This window comes from Cherax quadricarinatus, chromosome 54 (genome assembly GCF_038502225.1).
Source record: "Cherax quadricarinatus isolate ZL_2023a chromosome 54, ASM3850222v1, whole genome shotgun sequence".
NCBI lineage: Eukaryota > Metazoa > Arthropoda > Malacostraca > Decapoda > Parastacidae > Cherax > Cherax quadricarinatus.
The window spans coordinates 9,087,254-9,110,555 of record NC_091345.1 but is presented as its reverse complement, the minus strand read 5'-3'; the positions used below and the strand labels follow the sequence as shown (position 1 = coordinate 9,110,555).

General features: G+C 43.3%; 1 long non-coding RNA gene across 1 annotated transcript in view; it reads left to right on the top strand.

The window, feature by feature from the left end:
• Positions 1–23,081, top strand: part of LOC128699099 (uncharacterized) — a 223,367-nt gene extending 200,286 nt beyond the window's left edge. Inside the window, exon 3 of the long non-coding RNA XR_008408543.2 lies at positions 21,101–23,081. This is a non-coding gene — a long non-coding RNA (uncharacterized lncRNA). The remainder of the gene's footprint in view (positions 1–21,100) is intronic.
• Positions 23,082–23,302: the final 221 nt, after the last annotated feature.

Here is a 23,302-nt window from a genome sequence, read left to right as displayed (position 1 = left end):
AGTTGATAAGACAAATTCTTCCTGACACCCTCAGTGACTCAGCAGGAATAGAAGACCCTAGCTATGTCAGTGCCATCACCGAATGGGAGACTCTTGCTGCTCCAGCACCAAACCCTAGTGCAGCACTGGCTCACAAACAGTCAAGCTGGGATAGCCCAATTGCTGAAAAGGTGCTTGCCAACATGCTCAGGGCTGCAACATCAGATAGGGAGATTGCCCGTCTCCAGGCTGTGAGTGCACCTCACTCCGGGGACTTCCTCCAAACAGTTCCCATATCGGCAATAATTTCGCCAAAATCATTCTGAACCTAACGAAAAAATATATTTAACTGTGTTTAGTATTAAATTATTGTAAACTTATCTAAAATATATTTAGTTAGGTTAGGCTAAAATAAATTACACTTGTTATAATATGGTTAGGTAAGTTTTCTAAGATTCTTTTGGTGCAAAATTATAAATTTTTACAATAACATTAATGAAAAAAAATATATCTTTAAACGTATAAGAGAAATTTTTAGAAAGGACTTAATATATATACATGTATATATATATATATATATATACATGTGTATATATATATATACATTATATATATATATATATATATATATACACATGTATATATATATATATATATATTATATATATTATATATATATATATATATATATATTATATATATATATATAATGTCGTGCCGAATAGGCAGAGCTTGCCATCTTGGCTTAAATAGCAACGCTCATCTTGCCATATAGGACAAGTGAAAATTTGTGTATGCAATAATTTCGCCAAAATCATTCTGAACCTAACGAAAAAATATATTTAACTGTGTTTAGTATTAAATTATTGTAAACTTATCTAAAATATATTTAGTTAGGTTAGGCTAAAATAAATTACACTTGTTATAATATGGTTAGGTAAGTTTTCTAAGATTCTTTTGGTGCAAAATTATAAATTTTTACAATAACATTAATGAAAAAAAATATATCTTTAAACGTATAAGAGAAATTTTTAGAAAGGACTTAATTTTAAAAGAGTTCTTGCTAATTGACCAGTTTTACATATTCGGCACGACATATATATATATATATATATATATATATATATATATATATATATATATATATATATATATATATATATATGAGATTTTTGAACATTGGTATTTTACTTGGTGTGGTTGTATTTATTCTGTGTTTTTTGTTTATGCTGGTAGCTTTTTTTATTTTTTTTTTTGCATTGATGTTCTTATGTGTTTTATGTATTTCATTGTCAGGAACGTTGATTGATCCATCCACTAACTGGTCAACTCTCAAAATTACCTACCATCACCCTCCTCCCTCTCTTTACCTTCCCTGCTCTTTTCCTCTCCCTCTCTCTCTCTTATTTTACCTCGTCTTATTTGAAACCCTGACCCTCGTAATATCTTCATGAAGAGTTAATTTATAGGAGCTTAGATTAATACTGCAACATTCATCTAGGAAATATGATGGTGGTTGAGCCATGAGCAGCAGTTTCTGTCTATACGTTGTGAGAACATTCACAATTAACCCACAATTTGGAGAAGATACTTTAGCTTACATTTAGCCCAGAATCCTAGACATAAAATACAAATCCGTTAATGGTTTGAGGGATTATCGTGCCCATGGCTCGGTCTTAGACCAGGCCTCCGTGGCTTGATCTTAGACCAGGCCTCCGTGGCTCAGTCTTAGACCAGGCCTCCGTGGCTCGGTCTTAGACCACTACATACAGTTCACCTGTTGAAGGCTCTACTTAAATGGAAGGTCCAGCCAGGCCGGGTCTACACGTGAGATGAGTTACCTTGTATGATATAGGGAACCTAGAGTGGCAGGGTCAAGGTGCTCGGTGAGTCACCTTGGAGTGATAGGGTTGAGGCGTGAGATGAGTCACGTTGCAGGAGGTAAGCGAAGCATCACCAGTCCGGGTCGAGAGCTGAGTCACCTAGCAGGGTGCAGGAGATCCTGAAGACGAGAAAATCATCGTCGTTGCGAGCGAGAGTCACCGGTACGCCACCGCCCACATGCGGTATTTGGACTAGTTAAATACGCACAAGGGAGAGAGTGCCGTGAAGGTAGCGTAGGAATAACCTACTTTAATGTCACAGATGTGCAAGGAAGTGAGTAAAAGACACGTACAGTTCAAGATATTTGTTAGAGGAATATTTCGCCACGAGTGACGAAGTGAAGAATACTTGGCGAAACGTTTCCTCTAATTAATATCTTGAACTGCACACAAGTGTATTTTTCCACATCTTGATGGTATCACCATTTTTCAAGGTGAGAGTTAGGGTGTAAGGAAGTGGATTGTTGGGAGAGCCTTCTGTTTTACTATCGCATCAGCAGCTAGACAGTAAAGTTTCTCTACTGATTACCTCCCCATACAACGTAAGGGCCTGTGGCATCCACCTCTCTCGTGCGCTCACAAACAACAACACAAACGGAGCAGTGAAGATAGCTTGGCTCTGACGGCACTCTCTGGCACTCGACAAGCGCTGTAAATTTTCTAAGATAGGCAGAGAAAATGGCTGTGCATGCCTTGTGCCAGCTGGCCGGCCCACCTCAGCAATATCCCGAGCCACCTGGCTGCCCTTGATGCATATTTATCTAAACTCGGAATGTAAAACACGTGTAGCAGAGGGAGCAGCCTTTTGTATTAAACGAGGCTTCACTACAAAGGCTTTATCATTTCTGTATTAAAGCTCTTTGTAGGGGGAAAAGCCAGCAGAATGAACAATATCCACTCTGCTGGGTTTCCCCCCACATTCTTAGTTAATCGGTTATTAGCTGTTCGATACACTCGCCTAAACTCATTCACCTGTCCACCCAAAACACTGCTAACTGGGATCGCCTCAAAGCACTCTGAATGTACTCAGTGGAACGGGAAAGAGAGAAATACATAACGAACAAAACTCACAGTATCGTGACAAACAATTCACATGTAACTCACACTAGAGATGAAACATTGGACGATGTTTCGGTCTCTCCTAGAGAATTATCAAGTCACATCTAGACATGATAATAGTGATGGACGAGCCAAAACGTCTTCAGAAGTTTTATCTCCGAAGTATGGGTTATTTTTAAAGAGATATTTGGTATGTTAAAACAAAAGCCTCTGACACGTGTTACCATGGGGTAATTGCATAAAAAATGCGTGCAAAAAAGGAATAGCTAGGAAGCTGGAGATGAAATTTTAAGTTCCTAACAAATAGAATCTAAGAAGTAATAGTAAGTAGTGTGTTATGAGGGACTACTACACTGACAAGCTCTGTACCCCAAGGCACTGTACTCGCCCCACTTCTCTTCCTCATTCTCATTTCTGGCATAGACAGGGGCATAGAAGACACAGTGAGCCTCCATGCTGATATAAGCCAAGTCTTCCAATGAGTCACTGATGTTCAATGAGGAAAAATGTCATTAGTTACGTCACGGAAGAATGAAGGAAATAAAAATAAGAACGGAGTACAAGACAAACTAAAACTACTCAATAGAGGGATAGTCAAATGTGAGAAACCTGGGAGCTATAATGTGAGCTGATCTCACGTTCTAGGAACACAACAATGTCATCAACACAGTTGCAAGAAAAAATAATAGGCTGGATAACTTGAACCTCTAAAACAAAGAGACGCCAAGCCAATGTAGTCCGGAAAGGTGAGAAAGATAAGCGATAATATACACATGGAAGATACAAAGTTTAAAGGATACATTGATGACACAAAGATGGAGTATACAAAACATGGGGTTTATGGGATACATTATAAATACACACACACACACACACACACACACACACACACACACACACACACATATATATATATATATATATATATATATATATATATATATATATAATTTGATTAACTTGAGGGCTTAGTCTCAAATCTTCTCACTACCATAACAGCGTACCAGAGTAAGAAATATGGGAGGAAGTGTAAAATAGTCGCAGTGAAAAGCATGGACACAATACGAGAGCACTATATCAACATCCGTGGGCCTAGAATTATCCATCTGCTACCAGCAGATGTCAGAAATACTGCTGAAGCACTACCTCCACGGTGTTCCAGATAGACCACGTTGTGATGAATATACGAGCTTCCAACGGCAACAGCCTGTTCATCCCGGCAGTCAGCAGGAAGGCCTTGATCAGTGCCGGGCCACAGGAGTAGGAAAACTCCTGAAACAGGTCACAGGTAAATCACAGGAATGATATGAAAATAATGCAAAATCAGTTCTTGTATTCATTTCTGCGTCTGTCGAAAAAAAAAATATAAAAATGTTGTATGTTGAAGAGAGGCTGAAGAAAGGAAGGAAGGGAAGCTCTGTAGAGTGAACCAAAATAATAGGTGAAGGTGGCGAGAGGTAAGTTAATGACACTCTTGTAGTGATGGTAGCACGAGTAGATGTGGTAGCAGTGTGAGGGTAGTGAGAGGGTAATGTAGTGACACAACATAGTGGTGGTAGAGGAAGACTCACAATAGTGGTGGCTGTAACGAAAACAGAGATGATTGTGGCAGTTTTTTTTTATTTAGCCAAATTGGATACATAAGCAATGCGCTGCTGTCCAGTCCTGGATGACAGTTAAATGGTGGGAACAAAAGTTAGCTGTGGTTAACTGTCGTATTCCATCACACAGGATGGATCATATATTGTTAAAATCTGTCAGTTGGAGTTGGGAGACTTTAGTCGTTTCGTCAGAGCTGGAATCTCTCACTTAGGAATTATCTCTCAAGATAGCTTGTCCTATACAAAGGACGAGCTATCTTGAGAATTTGAATGAATATATCTCTATCACTGAGCGGGGCAGTATATATATATATATATATATATATATATATATATATATATATATATATATATATATATATATATATATATATATATATATAATTACATTAGTGGTGATGGCAGGGACAGTGGCGGTAGCAGAAGCAGTCGTGTTTGGTGGCAGGAACACTGGTGGTGGCAGGGGCAGTGATGGTATCAGTAGTAGATGCAGATGCAATGTTGGCAGGCTGCGGTCACGGGTGTGTGCATGGGGGGATGGAGGATCGGAGAGGGAGGGAAGTACGGAGAGGTAGAGGGAGAGTGGGAGGGAGGAACGGAGGGAGGGAGGGAGGAAGAGAGAGGGGATCATGTTACTCTCAACAATATTTGTACTATCGACCTGCCGACCTTCCGTGCTGGTCTTGCCCAGTCTGGTGTACGTCTCTCTCTCTCTCTCTCTCTCTCTCTCTTTCCTCAGTAACCAGCAACATCTTCATTCCTATGTTTCTCTTGGAAGTGTGTGTGTGTGTGCATAATTCTTTCTCTCCTTCCTTTCCCCTTCTGTCATCCTTTCTTTACCTCTTCTCCCTCTCCTCCTTTCCATTCGTTTTTACTTCTTACTCTGACTAATGAATACATTTGTGATAGAAGGTCGCTGAATGAGAGCAAGGGAACGTTGATAAGTTGAAGGAAGGGGAAGGAATGGAAGGGGGAGAGGGTAGCAATGGGAAGGGGAAGGTGAATGAAGAATCCTCAAGAGAACAGAATAAAAGGATGTAAGGAAGGCCGGTATGAGGGAAAATATATGACAGCGATAAGACCAAAAATGTGTTTCATGAACCCAAGCAACGCTAGTGAGAATCCAGTCGAATGTATGTTTTTTATTAAATAAAGTTGTGCACACCAGTACTGTGTTGCTATCATTCTCTATATGATAGTTACATGGTGGGAACATTCATTATATTCTGCTACTTTATGTGTGATATTACAGAGTGGGAATGTTTGCAGCGTGTTGCTGCTACCCTAAAAACAAAGATTATCTGTTTTCCTGCCATATTCTATCGCACAGGCTTTCTTAGATCTAGTGCTAAATTCCGTTAGCCTGTACTCGGAGACTTCAGCAGTGTGACAAGGATATTGTCAAGCCTTTGGAGCGTATATATAATATATTAACTTTATTAATGGTCTCCAGAACGCTAGCAACTTTTTATGCAAGCATATTTGTTGTTGCCTTTTGTGTGTTTGTGTTGGACAGGGAACGCTGCTTTAATAATAGCTTAGTTTGTTGTTGTCTCTGAGTTGTTGCAAGCAATTTCTGGGTGCGTGTTTGGAGGTGTGAAGACCTTTCTTTTGCATTTGTTTTGCACACTTGTTATTAGTACTTGTCAGCAAAATAGATTAGTCTGTTGATCACCCATTTCGTCTTTAGTTTTCTCGCCCACCTGTTAACTGCTTCCATCAATATTGTGCAAATTTGGCCCCGTCCATATAGTTAATATGCTCATGACATCCATTACAGCTTCTTTCACCTGATCCCTTAAACCCTCAATCTGACTTTCATCTGACTCACTCTGACTTCCTCACCAGTCATGACTGGTGATTCACTAGGGTGTGAATGAGGGAATCGGATTAATTCAGAACGAGGCTCAGTATGATCCTGAACCAGTGTGCGTCCCTGCACTGTCAGGACAGTGTTAGGGCAATGGATCAGAGCATTGTCACACACATTGGGTCAGATATATATATATATATATATATATACAAACGTTTTACCAGAGCAGTGTACACACACCGTGTCTGACAGTGTACACAAACACACACACACACACACACACACACACACACACACACACAGCCAGGAGCTGAGTCTCGACCCCTGCAACCACAATTAGGTGAGTACACATACACTGGGTCGAACAATGTACACACACTCAGGCTGGGTCAGTTCTTATATACGCTAAGAGCTGTTATCCTTCCTCAGTTCATTTATTAGCTAAGAGCTATTATCCTAAAGAATATAAAGGCACAATACCGTGAGTGAAACAATATACAAATAACTCGCACATAGGAGAATGAAGCGTAGGACGACGTTTCGGTCTGACCAACTATTATCCCACTTTAGCTCATTTCAAAGCCCTGTCAAAGGTATGCCTCCCAGACACACATTTGCTGTTACCAAAACAGGAGTAAGAAACAACAAGTTTAAGGAGACTTACCTATGCGTCTGCACCCGGATTGAACCCGGGTTCATAGGTTGTGAATCGAAACCGATGGATGGTACTGCGCTCCGAGATTTCATCCGTAATTATTCTATCTCAGAGATAGGGACTGTTATCAAGGATTATAGCCCACGCAACGATACTAGGCATAATTGCTGGAATAATTTAGGCATTTCTCTGAAGGTGTGAGTTACAGGATGGCGGGGTTAATGTTCATGCTAACACCAGGATGAATTGATGTTATGCACAGACAGAATGTATTAATGTTGGTTGAATTACCGACAGTATGTTAAAGGTGCAACTATGACATTTTATTGTGGCAACGTTTCGCTCTCCAGGAGCTTTGTCAAGCCGTTAACGGCTTGAGAAAGCTCTTGGAGAACAAAACGTTGCCACAATAAAATATCGTATTAGTTGCACTTGTGTCCTTTAACTTAGCACACAAAATATAGCGAGAAAGTCTCTCTCTCTCTCTCTCTCTCTCTCTCTCGCGCTCGCGCTCTCTCTCTCTCTCTCTCTCTCTCTCTCTCTCTCTCTCTCTCTCTCTCTCTCTCTCTCTCTCTCTCTCTCTCTCTCTCTCTCTCTCTCAGATACACTATTTCACCCTTTTATCAAAGTTACCCTCATCGTCTCCCTTTCTCTTTCCTCCTTCCCTTACCTCCTCCTCTCTTCAATAACCTTGCGTCCCCCTCCCCCCTCACGCCACCAGGGGAACATCAAACCATCATGTACAACAGGGCAGCAGCACCTTGCAAATACATCCACTTTTGCTATATAATAATAATAATTCCCAACCACAACAGACTAGTGGCTCGGACAACTCAAATTTTTGCTATAAGGTGATTGTACGTTAGTTGCTGTTGTGTGTGTATGTATGTTGAAAACTCTTACGTTAGTTTTAACAAAGTTACGGGAAAACGTAAAAAAAAAATTTTTTAATTTCGTAATTACTATTTATTCCTATATGGCCTAATATTTTTTTGGCGTTTGAATAATAATAATAATAATAATAATAATAATCTTTACAATCTTTATATCTACAAGTACATGTACAACGTATACAGACCATAGCTGACGTCACTGACATACTATATAGAAAGCTCCTGGTTATGCAGAGCATTTCGGACAACTTAGGTTAATTTTGTACCCAGGATGCGACCCACACCAGTCGGCTAACACCCAGGTATACTGTATACTGCTAGGTGAACAAGGACAGCAGGTGTCTTAAGGAAACGCCCCAATGTTTCCACCTATAACAGGGATCGAACTACGGACCTCAACGTGTGAGCTGAGTGCGCTACCAACCGCGCTGCGGGAGATCATCACCCCCGCGTGCTGGTCTCAGACCACAGCATCCGTATGGAAAATAAATCGAATGTGAGTGTTATATTATTTGTGTAGCTGTGTCGGTTATTTGCTCTAGCGCTTGTGTTTGAGATTCCTGAATGGAATTGTGTTGTAATTGTTATTCCAGCAATTTGTTGCATGGCGACGGGTGCTGAGAATTGTATTGCTGATTTGTTTTGTATTTTGTATTCCAGTTGGTTTTGGCGTTGTTGTGCTTGTCTCTTGTAGCGTAAATCGCATTCGTTGTATTTGTTGACTTTTTTTATTTTTGTTAAACCGGCGGTGGGGCTAGGACTTTACAACCCAACCACCTCCCCACCTCCCAAACTCACCCACCGAATATAAAATCATCCCACCTCCACACGCCTACAAACACCTACACCACCCCCACCCGTTTACACGCGCTCAGGAAGACCGATAGCTTCCCCCTTCCCTGCCCCTCCTGCCACAAACATCCACAGCCGAACAAGCATCCGCACCCCACCACGTACACTCACGCCGCCCCCCAACATTCGTACCCCAACAAACACTCGGGCATTCAGCACCTACCCCACATCCCCGAAAAATATTCATACTCCCACGTATATCACTACCACCACGTACACCACCACCACTTATACCACCACGTACACCACCACCACTTATACCACCACGTACACCGACACAAACCCACACCACCACCACTTATACCACCACGTACACCGACACAAACCCACACCACCACCACTTATACCACCACGTACACCGACACAAACCCACACCCCGACAAACACCCACACCTCGACAAATACGCACACCCCGACACACACACACACACCCTGACACACTCCCACACCACGACACACACACACACACACACACACACACACACACACACACACACACACACACACACACACACACACACACACACACACACACACACACACACACACACACACACCGACGCGCACACACCCCGACACACACACCCCGACAACAGCAGATGTTACGACACACTCCCTGAGGTGCTAAAGTTCACACATGTAAATTTAGCCACTTTGTCACAGTGGTCCAGTGTGGAGGTGGTGTCAGTGGAGCCGTAATAACCGAGTTGTGTAGGCAGGGGGTCGATTCATGACTCCTGGGCCCGCATCTTATCTCTTCATCAATCTTTTTTTTTTTCATTCCTGGCTTCCAGGTGCCAGATATAACAGGCTTTCATTGTTTTGTGAGCCAGCGAGTCGCTAACATCAACTGCCTGGTTGAACAAGCAATCAGCAAGGAAGACCGACCCCAGACCGGCTTCGGAGAGTAGAAAAACCCTCGGAACCGGTCAGAGGTATGTCACATGTACTGTTGAGAGTGTATGTATGGTGTCCATAACAAATTGTGGATATGACTCGCAAAATCTTAATAACACGATTGCAAAAAAAAAAAAAAGGTGGGTTTGAACCTACTCATTCGCCATGGGTTCAAACTCCACCCGTTCCATGGGTTGTGGATATAGTAGGCGACTACCACTACTTTTTCTTGTAACATTACCTGCATTATGGCAGTACAGTAGTCACGATAGTAGCCAATTGGCGTTGATTTCCTGAAGACGATTTCGGGGGTCAGCCGGGCTGTGGCTCGTACGTTGGACTGCGTGCGGCCAGCAGTAACAGCCTAGTTGATCAGGCCCTGATCCATCGGGAGGCCTGGTCATGGACCGGGCTGCGGGGGCGTTGATCCCCGGAATAACCTCCAGGTAACCTCCCCACAGCCCGGTCGCAGACTAGGTCCCCTGGTTGCTAGCCGCATCAACCAGGCTGTTGGTGCTATCCAAACGCAGTCCAACATACTCACCATTTATTATTTTTTAAACTTCTTTACGAATATAGGGTAGACTAGACTGAGCCTGGATTATTATTATAATCAAAAAGAAGCGCTAAGCCACAAGGACTATACAGATTGAGCCTGGAACAGTGTGTAGGGGACGTGTTATCAATGTCTTCTCTCAAGTCCAGTGCAGTTAAGGTTATGTCAGACGTTATGGAGTTGTTGATGTAGTGTTTTGTGTCTCGTGAAAAATTCATTTGGAGTGTCTTATATTTGTCTTACATCAGTATTTCACTCATCTCTTTGTCATTATCAGTGCAAGTTAAATCTCCATTAATCAAAGGCATGATACTAGTTGCGGTTTTCACCTTGGATTTTGCATGTGAGAAAAAGTGTTTTAAGTTTCTTTTCAAGTTAATTTATGGTTCCTTGCTCCCTATATCTCTCCCAAAGTTCGTATAATGCTTTAAATTTGACATTATTGTTTTCCATTTCTCTAACCAGTTTTTTTTTCTTTCGTTCTTCAGAAAGTCTGGAGTCTTTGTGAAGTTCTGTAGTTCTTCATCCTCACCTGTAGGGGAAGCCTCTCTCTCTATCTCTCTCCATATATATATATATATATATATATATATATATATATATATATATATATATATATATATATATATAATATAGTATGTTGTTATGGCAGTTTACCTGGAGAGAGTTCCGGGGGTGTGCAGATTTGGGTCAAGGCTCTCAAGAGACTCAGTCTGTGCAGTTTACCCTTGAACCCTGTGCTAATTGGTTAGCTACCTTGTTAGCTAATTTGCTAGCTGGCTAATTAGCTATATATTAAGATAGCTATTGATGTAACTAGCTAGTCTCCGAATATTAAGCTACCTAGCTGACTAGCAAACTGATTACTAACGTAACTAGCTAGTTTAGTAGCTTGCTACCTTAATAGCTAGTCAGCTAACTGGCTAACTAACTAGCTGATTAGTTAGCCAGCTGGCGTCACTGGCTGCAGAGGAAAGGCAAACAAACAGCTCAACCATGGTAAGCAGAGCGAGGATGCCAACGTGAGTTGTGTCACACAGTCCCCAGTCCTCTGAACCCTGGTGGAAGGACAGTCCCCAGTCCTCTGAACCCTGGTGGAAGGGCAGTCCCCAGTCCTCTGAATCCTGGTGGAAGGGCAGTCCCCAGTCCTCTGAATCCTGGTGGAAGGGCAGTCCCCAGTCCTCTGAATCCTGGTGGAAGGGCAGTCCCCAGTCCTCTGAACCCTGGTGGAAGGGCAGTCCCCAGTCCTCTGAATCCTGGTGGAAGGGCAGTCCCCAGTCCTCTGAACCCTGGTGGAAGGGCAGTCCCCAGTCCTCTGAACCCTGGTGGAAGGGCAGTCCCCAGTCCTCTGAACCCTGGTGGAATGGCAGTCCCCATTCCTCTGAACCCTAGTGGAAGGGCATTCCCCTGTCCTCTGAATCCTGGGGAAAGGGCAATCCCCAGTCCTCTGAATCCTGGGGAAAGGGCAATCCCCAGCCCTCTGAACCCTTGGTCAGAGGGGAAGAGGTACATCACAGTTATGAGGGGAGGGCGTTATACCTCAGAACGGTGGAATGAGAATGAGCTTACACGTAGGTAGAGGATGTTAATGGGATGGGGAGATAGGTGACATTTGCTAATGTTTTAGTCTGAAGTAAATGAATGTTGTGGGGGTCTTTTGGTGAGTTCTGTGGGGATCTGGTGGTGATTGTGGAGGTAGTGAATGTAGTGGGAGTTTGGTGATTGTTGTGGGGTCTGGTAGTGATTGTTGTGGGGGTCTGGTAGTGATTGTTGTGGGAGGTCTGGTAGTGATTGCTGTGGGAGGTCTAGTAATGATTGTTGTGGGGGTCTGGTAGTGATTGTTGTGGGAGGTCTGGTAGTGATTGCTGTGGGAGGTCTAGTAATGATTGTTGTGGGGTCTGGTAGTGATTGCTGTGGGAGGTCTAGTAATGATTGTTGTGGGGGTCTGGTAGTGATTGTTTTGGTCTGTTGGTGATTGTTGTGGGGAATCTGGTGGTGATGTAGAGGTAGTGAGTGTAGTGGGAGTTTGGTGATTGTTGTGGGAGTCTGGTAGTGACTGTTGGGGGTCTGGTAGTAATTGTTGCGGGGGTCTGGTAGAAATTGTTGTGGGGGTCTGGTAGTGATTGTTGTGGGAGGTCTGGTAGTGATTGTTGTGGGAGGTCTGGTAGTGATTGCTGTGGGAGGTCTAGTAATTGTTGTGGGGTCTGGTAGTGATTGTTGTGGGGAGACTGGTAGTGATTGTTGTTGGAAGTCTGTTAGTGATTGTTGTGGGGGTCTAGTGATTGTTGTGGGGGTCTAGTGGTGATTTTGTTGGGATCTAGTGGTGATTGTTGTTAGAAGTTTGGTAGTGATTGTTGTGGGAGGTCTGGTAATGATTGTTGTGGGGGTCTGGTAGTGATTGTTGTGGGGGTCTGGTAGTGATTGTTGTGGGGGTCTGGTAGTGAGTGTTGTGGGGATCTGGTAGTGATTGTTGTGGGGGTCCGGTAGTGATTGTTGTTGGGGTCTGGTAGTGATTGTTGTGGGGGTCTGGTAGTGATTGTTGTGGGGGTCTGGTAGTGATTGTTGTGGGGGTCTGGTAGTGATTGTTGTGGGGGTCTGGTAGTGATTGTTGTGGGGGTCTGGTAGTGATTGTTGTGGGGGTCTGGTAGTGATTGTTGTGGGGGTCTGGTAGTGATTGTTGTGGGGGTCTGGTAGTGATTGTTGTGGGGGTCTGGTAGTGATTGTTGTGGGGGTCTGGTAGTGATTGTTGTGGGGGTCTGGTAGTGATTGTTGTGGGGGTCTGGTAGTGATTGTTGTGGGGGTCTGGTAGTGATTGTTGTGGGGAGACTGGTAGTGATTGTTGTGGGGGTCTGGTAGTGATTGTTGTGGGGGTCTGGTAGTGATTGTTGTGGGGAGACTGGTAGTGATTGTTGTGGGGGTCTGGTAGTGATTGTTGTGGAGGTCTGGTAGTGATTGTTGTGGGGGTCTGGTAGTGATTGTTGTGGGGGTCTGGTAGTGATTGTTGTGGGGGTCTGGTAAGCTATGTGACATGAAGGGGTTTTTAACACTTCTCCCTGATGACTGTCTAGTCAGTCACTAACCAGGAATCACACATCTTCGGGTGAAAATATCTGTGCTCTGCCAAGGCGGCAATTTCCCCTTTCTCAGTACGCCGGAACGCTTTATGATATACAGGTAATTACGTTCCGTTCCATTGTTGCAGATATCCCTGGTAAAATACGTACGCATTTAATCTTGGCTGTCTTTTTCTGTGGCATTCTCAGTGTCATTTGCTTTCCGAGTTTTCTTGGCTATCCTGTTCTTTGTATATTTCTCGCGTTTCATCATCTTTGTAGCTCCAGGTGCGTGTTTTGTGTTACTCTATTATGCAACACCGTACCGCTCTCACCTGCGTTATTCCGTGCCTCTCATTAACCATGCAATCTCTCTTCGTTTCCTCCCACTTTTTTTGTACGTATCCGGGAGGTTCTCCAAGGAAGGCTGTTTGCACCTAGTTAATAGTTAATACTCTGTTATACGTAGTTGCTGGGATGGGAAAAGTGAGTGCAACATTGACGTGAAGAGTTAGGATTTTGATAGTAGTAATGGTGAGTGGTAGTAATGGTAGTAGTAATGATGAGTAGTAGTAATGATGAGTGGTAGTAATAGTAGTAGTAATGGTGAGTGGTAGTAATAGTAGTAGTAATGGTGAGTAGTAGCAATAATGGTGAGTGGTAGCAATAGTAATGGTGAGTGGTAGTATAGGGACTGGTAGTTGTGGTGGCATTCCCGTCACACGTGGCCTTCCCGTCATACGTGGCCTTTCGGTCACACGTGGCCTTCCCGTCATACGTGGCCTTCCGGTCACACGTGGCCTTCCCGTCATACGTGGCCTTCCCGTCACACGTGGCCTTCCCGTCATACGTGGCCTTCCCGTCATACGTGGCACTCTCTGCCGAAACTCAGTAAGTGGCACTCCGGCCGAAAAATGAGTTTTTGTTTACGAAAATGCATTTCTTGTTTCGTTCTTTCTGGTAGCGTGTTGTGGTAGCACGCAGGGAAAAAGTTCCAGCTTGCTATCCTGTACCCGTTAACACAGCGGTAGCGGGTTGAGGATAGCGTGCTGGGGGGGTAGGGGAATTTTTCGCTGCATGCTACCCCATATCCACTAACACAGTCGTAGATGGCTGGCCTGGGGTAACATGCTGGGGGGGATCACCCCCACCACAAACTTGTGTTACTATTGGTGGCTGACTGGATTAGGTCAGTGTGGTGTAAAATCCCCTAGTACTGTGTAGGTCGAGTCACGGGTCGTGGCAGCGAGGTGCAGTCGTGTGTCAAATCCTGCCCTCCCCTCCCCCCCCCGTCCCCGTATTTACGGTTTTATCGTGTGTGCTAATGTGTTCATATGTGTGGTTGTTAGTGATCTTGTTAGTGGGTTTTTTGAAGGGTCGTGCTTTGTGTGTGTGTGTGTGTGTGTGTGTGTGTGTGTGTGTGTGTGTGTGTGTGTGTGTGTGTGTGTGTGTGTGTGTGAGAGACTTGATCATCACATAAGCGCTGAATTACCTATTGGTCCCTCCGCTTTGCAAATTAAATAGCTTCTTGCCCTACTCTGTCATTCCTTTCGCTCCGTCCCCTTTCCATCTCTCCTTTTCCCTCTGCTTCCTTCCTGTCCTCCTCTTTCCCATCCGCGTGAGGGACAGAGCAGCCCTGGGTGACGGAGTAATGACAGGAGGTGTTAGGAGCGGTGAAGCGCGCGAGGAAACGAATCCAGAGGGCTGGGCTCCCTCCCTCACCAACTGGGCGACGAGTAATTAAACACGAATTGGTTTGCCCAGCACGATCTTGGGGAAGGAAGGGTGGGAGAGGTGCTCAGAGGTTGCTTGTCTTGTGAAGTGTATATACTCTCTCTCTCTCTCTCTCTCTCTCTCTCTCTCTCTCTCTCTCTCATATTAAAGAAGCGGCGCGTCCTGCTGCCAGCTTGTGGCATTTCAAGCCTGAGGTAGCCTTTAAATGAGACGCTTCAGTTGGTCCAACACAAACATGGCTGACAAAGAACTTGGGTCACTTAGGGTGTGTGTTAGTCCTACTTTTTATGCTGCTGCTCCTACTGCTGTCTCTTCCTTCCTCCTATTTTCTTCCTCCTCCCGATGCTATTTTTCACTTTCTTCTGATGCTTCTTCCGCTCCTTCGGCTAGTGCTGCTCTTGCTACTACTACTGTCTCTTCCTTCCTCCTATTTTCTTCCTCCTCCCGATGCTATTTTTCACTTTCTTCTGATGCTTCTTCCGCTCCTTCGGCTAGTGCTGCTCTTGCCGTCGCCGACAGGGGGTTAGCAGTGAACAGATGGGGCATGGCGACTGTTGTAGCTTTCGAGTGTGTCGTCAAGAGTAGAATATTGAAGTGAGATGCCGTGTTTGTTTCGCATAGGGCACCCGTCAGTCAGCGTGAAGGCTCTCTGAGAAGAAAGTACGCTCGTGGTGCAGTTATGTGTCAGGTGAGGTGGAAGCAGCAACAAACCGACACTTTAAACAACACGAGATGTTTGATAGCCTGAGGCTTGGCAGGTGTTTCGAGAAGACCACTTCCTGAAGACCACGTGAAGAGGGCTATATGCAGACCACAGGCACTACTGCAGCAGATGAACCAGCCCCCTCAACATGCAACTGCTGAATGCTACAGTAGTTATGACGTCACCTCACGATGTCTGCCTGACGTCACCTCGAGATGTCTGCTGAGGTCACCCATGGGCTGTCTGTGCAGACAGTACAGGCTGTCTACAGTTACATAAGCCAACTTTAAAACATATGGGCAAACTTGTGGTATTTTGCTCTTTCGCCTGATTAATGTAGCAAAATATAAGAGGGTTGAAATAAACTGCTTCCTTAAAATACATGTTCCGTTAAAACTAATTTTTGCTAGGTTCTTAAATTGATCTTCTCAAGTGCCTGAGAAATAGGCAGAAATCGAATGTGAAAACTCTTGCAATTTGTTACTGGCTGCCCCTTGATTCACCGCAGGCTGCCAGGACTGTGTGCGGGCCTGATCAAGCAGTCACCAGGAAGGGCAGCCTCAGGCCGGGCTTAGAGTAAGGAAAATAATTTTAAAACCTCCACGGGCATGCCGCTACGTCGCGGAGCTGGCTTAGCCAAGAGTACCTCCTTTACTCTCCCTTTTTTTTTTCTCTCTCTTTTTTTTTTCTCTCTCTCTCTCTCCTCTCCCCTCTCTCTCCCCTCTTCCCTCTCTCTCCCTCCCTCCCTTATGCGGCCCCCGTCGTTGTCTGATCAACCAGGTTGTTAGAATTTGTAGCGCGTATACTTTTACTTCCACGGGGAGTCTCCGTTGATACGGCGCTCTTTGAACCAACTAATGAAACTCGCTCCTGGAGGGTTTCTGACTTCTTTTCTTGATGATTCTTACATTTACCAGCAACAGGTTGGAGAGCCTCGGCTCTCAAATGCTTACACTCGTTACTTGTGATGCCAGCCTCTCAAGGTATCAAGACTTGGTGAAACTTTTTGATCTAACTAAATTTGTTAGAGACTAGAAAGGACAGTGAACACTGATTTACTTTTCGCAGTTTTTTCAGAACTGGTTTTGCTCTGGGAATCCTTATGTTAGGAGTGGGAACGTACACTTTAATTGGAATATGATAAAGCCTTTGCAAATAATGTGGGAACTGAGTAATTTCCTTTCTCCGAAGTGGGTTGTCGAGATGAATTGTACTGCGGATCTCATAAAGATCGTAGGTACCAGAGAACATTATGTACAGAAAGATACCAAAGCGTATTTCCGATAGTACTGAAGAAAAGATACAGCGTTAAGATACAGTACTGAAGAAACAATACAGCGTTAAGATACAGTACTGAAGAAACAATACAGCTCTATTAAGTTAGAGCCTTAAAGCTCTGCACAGAGCGAGATGCTGTCGCATTAAAAATTTCCTCTGCACCTGTCTTCAGAACTACTGGCATTTGCTCGTATAAGTCCTAAGAATGTCTTGTATGTTCGTGTGTTATTTGTAGTATATTCCATTCAAATTTTCAGTACTTACATATCACAACAGCTGAGCCGGTTGGGAATCCTCTGGCATCGTTGAAACCTTAGTTTTTTTTATAAGCCCTCGGCAGTAAGGGCAAGTTGCTCCCTTGCAGAGCACGACTATAACACTGTGTTTCAGTCTATTCCTGAATCTGGACTAGTTGGTATTTTTATGACAAGCCGATATTAGCATGGTTATGCTCCAGAGAAATGAGCTTTATCTCAAAGATTAGCACTGTCTTCTCCCCACATCCTCGTCCCTATCCTTCTCTCCTGCAAAAATTGATCTCATGAGTATTTTGTTAACAAGTCAGGACGATAAATGCTCCGTGAGATGCTAAATATTTCTGGGTTGTCGTCTTGTTTTCTACTTCACACTCGCGGGTTCTAAGTGAGAGCACATTCAACCCTTTCCACTTATGAACAACGTCAGAGTTATATAGGCACAATGAAGGCCTGTGAGCATGTTTCCTTGGTGCCATATAGATAGTGTGAGATAAGGAGTGGGGTATGGGAAGCATTATCAGGTAACAGCGGCCAGGCTGGCCCCAATCACTGCCTGCCTCCATCCACTACCTGGCTCCACTCACTACCTGGCTCCACTCACTACCTGGCTCCACTCACTACCTGGCTCCACTCACTACCTGGCTCTACCCACTGCCTGGCTCTACCCACTACCTGGCTCTACCCACTACCTGGCTCTACCCAATACTCTCAGTAGTATCAGTTCCCAGTAGTACGAGTTACCAGTTACAGAACCTCGGTCAAGCTCTTTTTGAGTGATCCTACTGCTATCACTTATGTTAATACTTTTAGTGTTGCTGCTATTACTACTCCTAGTTGGTGTTGTTGCTGCTGCTCCTGGTGTCGGTGGTACTTCTGCCACTTCCACAGTTGTTGCTATTGGTACTGCAGCTGCCTCTGTTACTTACCATTGTTACTACCAGAGGAGTTCTACCATCGGGATGTCATAATTCACTTGTAAAAGTGATATATGAGAGAGGGAGAGACTTTATGGACACAGTACCACACAAGAGTCTGCTGTAAAAAAAAATAGAAGAGAAGGCATTATAACAGGAAGATACCCAGATGAATACAAGAATACCTGGAGAATACTAGGGGGAGGGTGATAGTATTAAAGGTGTCGGAGTGGACACAAGTGACGAGTAGTTAGATGATCAGTATTTAGAACTCTGCTGTTCCTGATAGAGTACATATAAAAAAAAAAGTTACCGGAGGACGTTGAATATTTTATATTGTTGTTTGTTTCTGATGTTAAGTTGGTGAGGTAAACAAAGAGAGAACAGGGCAAGGCTTCACGATGGCTTGATTCCTTGTAAAGCTGGTCAGGAAGGTAGCTACTTGAATTCAGTCATTACAAGTGATATGTAATGAGATTAAGAGAGGGATTGGGAATATTTTACACGGAATGGAACTTCCGAGGTGTAAGACTGCGGACAACGTTCAAGGAGAAAGTTCCTGGGGTAAGCACTGCACCAAGCGCATCACCAGAAGCACATACCAACCGTATAACAAACGCCAAACTAGTTAACGTAAGAACTTGCAAGAATTTTAACAACATAAGCAACTTAGGTTAGGTCCATCTTGATGCATGCGGCTCCAGCATGGAGCCCGTATTTGGTTATAAAAAAATAATGGTTATAATTATAGCCTTAATTTTTAAAGGGGTGGACCAGTAAGCCAGCGGAAGGCCTCGGTTAAATGACCAAAAACTCCAATGATTGGTCATATAATTAAGACTCGCGTCAAGAAAATTCCATTTTCTGACGAATCTTACCTAACCTAACTTGATCATGTATACAAGTATTACAAACACAGGCTGGTAGTCTGAAGCCTGCAGCACCCCGTTGTAAACAAGTCAACAAGCAAACAAACTTAACAGGGCAAGCGAGAGCAAGACATACAAACAAGAGTAGATTTCTTTACCTGTGTATTCCTTCACCATTATATACATTATGTGCAATGTAGTGCAAGAGAACAGTACAGATTGGAAACAGTACAAATGAGAGTCAAACAACAGTGGACACAACCAGATGTAGTGAAAGTCTGCTGACTCATGTCTCAGCAAGACACGTTGAAGACTTAACCTTGTTTGATTTCGCGGGTTTTCGCGTGATTGGCTATTGAACTACCAAAAAGTATAATGGTTCCATACGAGATTAGTACCGGGAGCGATGGGGATGAACTACAGCGATAGACTTGTGGGTAAGTTCAGGCTATTTGAGATGTGGAGAGAGGGAGCCAGGGGACGTGACTGGCAGCGAGAGAAGCGTACGATCCACAGGGACGGTAGAAATTGCTTTCAGCAAGTAAGAATGAACTGGATGAAGCGGTTAAGGCAAACACTAGGTATCTGATTCTGGAAAGCAGCAAAACGTAATTGGAGGCAATTTGATCAGAGAAAAGGGAATTATCGCATCAGTGTAGCCTCCCTTCCTACCTCAGAAGGGCACAGTGTGCAGCTTGTGACCAGGCGCCACCCTGACACCACCCTGTTGGCTGAGCTTGTGGCCCGGTGCCACCCTGACACCGCCTTGTTATCAAAACTCCACCTGCTGTCTTGCGAACACCAGCCACAGTTTCATTCCAAAGGGAAACATATTTATTTTTCATTTTACTAAATACATTCTGGGCCGCTTCAAAAGTGTTACCGGTGATGTTTATGTAAAACTGAGCGATAATACCTGAGAGGCGTTGTTGTGTACATAGGTGACTTGTTCCACAGTGTGTGTGTGTGTGTGTGTGTGTGTTAGTGTGTGTGTGTGTGTTAGTGTGTGTGTGTGTGTGTGTGTGTGTGTTCCACAATGTGTGTTGGTTTTTAAATAGTGGCTTCTCCCACAATGTGTGTTGGCTCTGTGCATACGTGGCTTGTTCCACAGTGTGTATTGGCTCTGTATATAGTGTTTTTTCCAGTATGTGTTGGTCTGTGCATAGTTGCTTGTTCCACAAGCAACTATGTTGTCTCTGCGCTCACATAGCTTGTTCCACAAGCAACAGTGTGTATGTGTATTGGACTCTACACACATGACTTTTTCCACACAAGCAGCTGTGTGTGCTGGACTGTACACACGTAAATAACAGTAACACCATTGTAAACAATATCCTGCTGGTTTTAGTGCTGCTCCGCTTGAGTTCGAATCCTAGTCTTTCACTGAGTTAATGATAATAGTAATAATAATAATAATAATAATAATAATAATAATAATAATAATAATAATAATAATAATCATAATAGTAATTCGTGTATTGGTAACCAGTTCCTGTGTTTATTTCACGCTAGAGGCACTTCAGTGTACTGGAAACAACTGGGAGTTTTTGATCCAACAAAAGCCCAGAGTTAAACTCATAATATGCAGATGAGACCCATTTAATTATATCATTTATAATTTCGAAGAGTTATCGAACGAGCTTAATTTTGTAATTATGTTCGTTTAATAGTGCAGTCAAGAATATCCTCCATAAAATCACATGTAATGAAAAGGCTTTTATAAACATACACACACATTATATATATATATATATATATATATATATATATATATATATATATATATATATATATATATATATATATATATATATATATATATATATATATATAAACTGCTGCGGATGCTGTGGATGGTTTTCTTATTGATGCTATTGATGCTATGAGTGCTAATGCTGTTCATACTTTTTCTGATTAATGCTATCACTGTTAGTGATAATGATGATATCACTGTTACTAGTAATGTTCTTAATTCTATCATTGTTGACGCTGTCACTGGTGATGCTTCTTTGATTGATGCTATTACTGTTAGTGATACTGTTGATGTTATCACGTAATAATGTTCTTGATTCTATCACTGTTCATGCTGCTGTTGCTATTGCAGATGCTGTGCTACTGCTACAGTCGTTGCTGCTGCTGCTGTCACTACTGCTGGTCACTCAGAGTGAGGCAGGAGACTACAGCTTCCTAACCCATCTCGATGCAGCCTCCGTCGCGCACCACACTGGTGTAGAAGAATGTTAATTTATGTTGAGTCTGGGAGGCAGAAAGCAGTATATCTGGGGCACAAACTTGGGAGGTTGGGATTTACAGGCCCTTGAGAAGCATTTTGAAGAGTGTCGAGGCATTTTTGAAGAGAGTCGAAGCATTATGAAGTGTCGAGGCATTTTTGAAGAGCGTCGAAGCGTTGTGAATAGTGTCGAGGCATTTTTGAAGAACGTTGAAGTATTTTTGAAGAGCGTCGAGGCATTTTGAAGAGCATAGAGGTATTTCGAACAGTGTGGAGGCATTGTGAAGAATGTCGAGGCATTTTGAAGAGCGTCGACTAATGCTGCAGTGCTCAACCCAACCCATCAACATCCATGTATCTCAAACTGCCTTCAGAACATAACTGTGACATACCTATGATAGGTTTCAAGGGTTGTCCTGCCTCTGGCAGCTCATCCTGGGGGCCAAGCTTCCTTGGCGATTAGCTGTTCAACCAGGTTGTTGGTGTTAGCGGCCCGCTGACCCTTCTGGACCTGACAGTCTGGTTGATCTCGCACTTGTGTTTTCTTTTTTACTCTCTTCCAGGTTTTATTTCCAGAATTATTTTTTATAGCGGAGTATCTGAAAATTGTCCTCACTGAGCATATTATTTTCTTGACTTATAGCAGCTAGGAGAGTTGCTGTGTGTATATATTTGCTTGGTGAGTTGCTGTATGTTTATATAAGCTTGGGGAGGGTTGCTGTGTGTTTATATCACATTGGAGACTTAGTGAGTTGGATTATATCAGCTTGACGACTTGATGCGTGTTGATATCAGATTGAAGAGTTGCTGTCTTGGTTTGTATCAGCTTACGAATAAAGATTCGTAACTGTTGCACACGTCTTATTTATCAACTTGTCGTTATTTTATTCCAATATCATTTGGTATATCAGTGGTATTCAATACTGTCTGCTATGTATATTTCTACTGTCTTCATATTATGTCCATGTAATGTACTGATGGGGATGGCGAAACGTCTGCAAGATACGCAGATGTTGCAAATGTGTATAATTCATTATCATTTTTACCTGTATCTACATTAATATCAACAATGCTGTAATCATCCAAATAGAAATTAAAGCAAATTTGAGTGCATGTACACATATTTACACCTTTGTATATTTAAACGCACACGCACTCAGCTGCAATACGAGAATCACATAGCATCGACAGCCAAATCTGACCCAAAGCTGTTGTACAGCCACATCAGGAGGAAAACAAGATTCAAGGGCCAGGTAATCAGACTGAGAAAGGAAGGAGGACAGATCACCAGAAACGACCAAAAAGTACGTGAAGAGCTCAACACGAGATTTAAGCAAGTATTTTCGGAGACAGAAAGAACTCGAGCAAACCGGAATGGTAGAGTACATCAGCAAGTGATGGACACACTATACACAAGCGACCGAGGAGAAGGTGAAGAGGCTGCCAAATGAGCTAGATACATCAAAGGTGGTGGGACCGGCCAACATCTCTGTGGGTTCTGATGAAGGGAGCAGAGGCAACTTTGTGTTCCCCTTACAACAATTTTCAACATATCTATCGAAAAAGGGCAACTACCTAAGGTGTGGAAGACGGCAAATGCAATCCCAATTTTTAAGAAAGGAGACAGGTAACAACTAGAGAGGTATGAGCTTATACACGACAACCAGCACGGTTTCAGAGAAGGAAAATCCTGTGTGACAAACCTATTGGAGTTTTACGACAAGGTGACAGAAGTAAGACAGGAGAGAGAGGGGTGGATAGACTGCAGTTTCTTGGACTTTAAGAAGGCTTTCGGCAAAGTATACGAATACGGCATATGAGCGGAGAAGCAGCTTATAAACCGTATGGCAGGAGAGGTGCAGCAGTCGTAGGTGGTGTCACATTTGCCCAATGTGGAAGTAGGTCGTGCCCAAGGGTTAGGCAAGCGAAGAATTCCCAAGTATTAAGATCCCAAGAAGTTGCAGTGTCTGACAGGATTGTAGATGAATGTGTCTAATTTAACAACGTATCGGTTCTTTGAACCATTCATCTACAATTCTGTCAGACACTGCAACTTCTTGGGATCTTAATACTTGG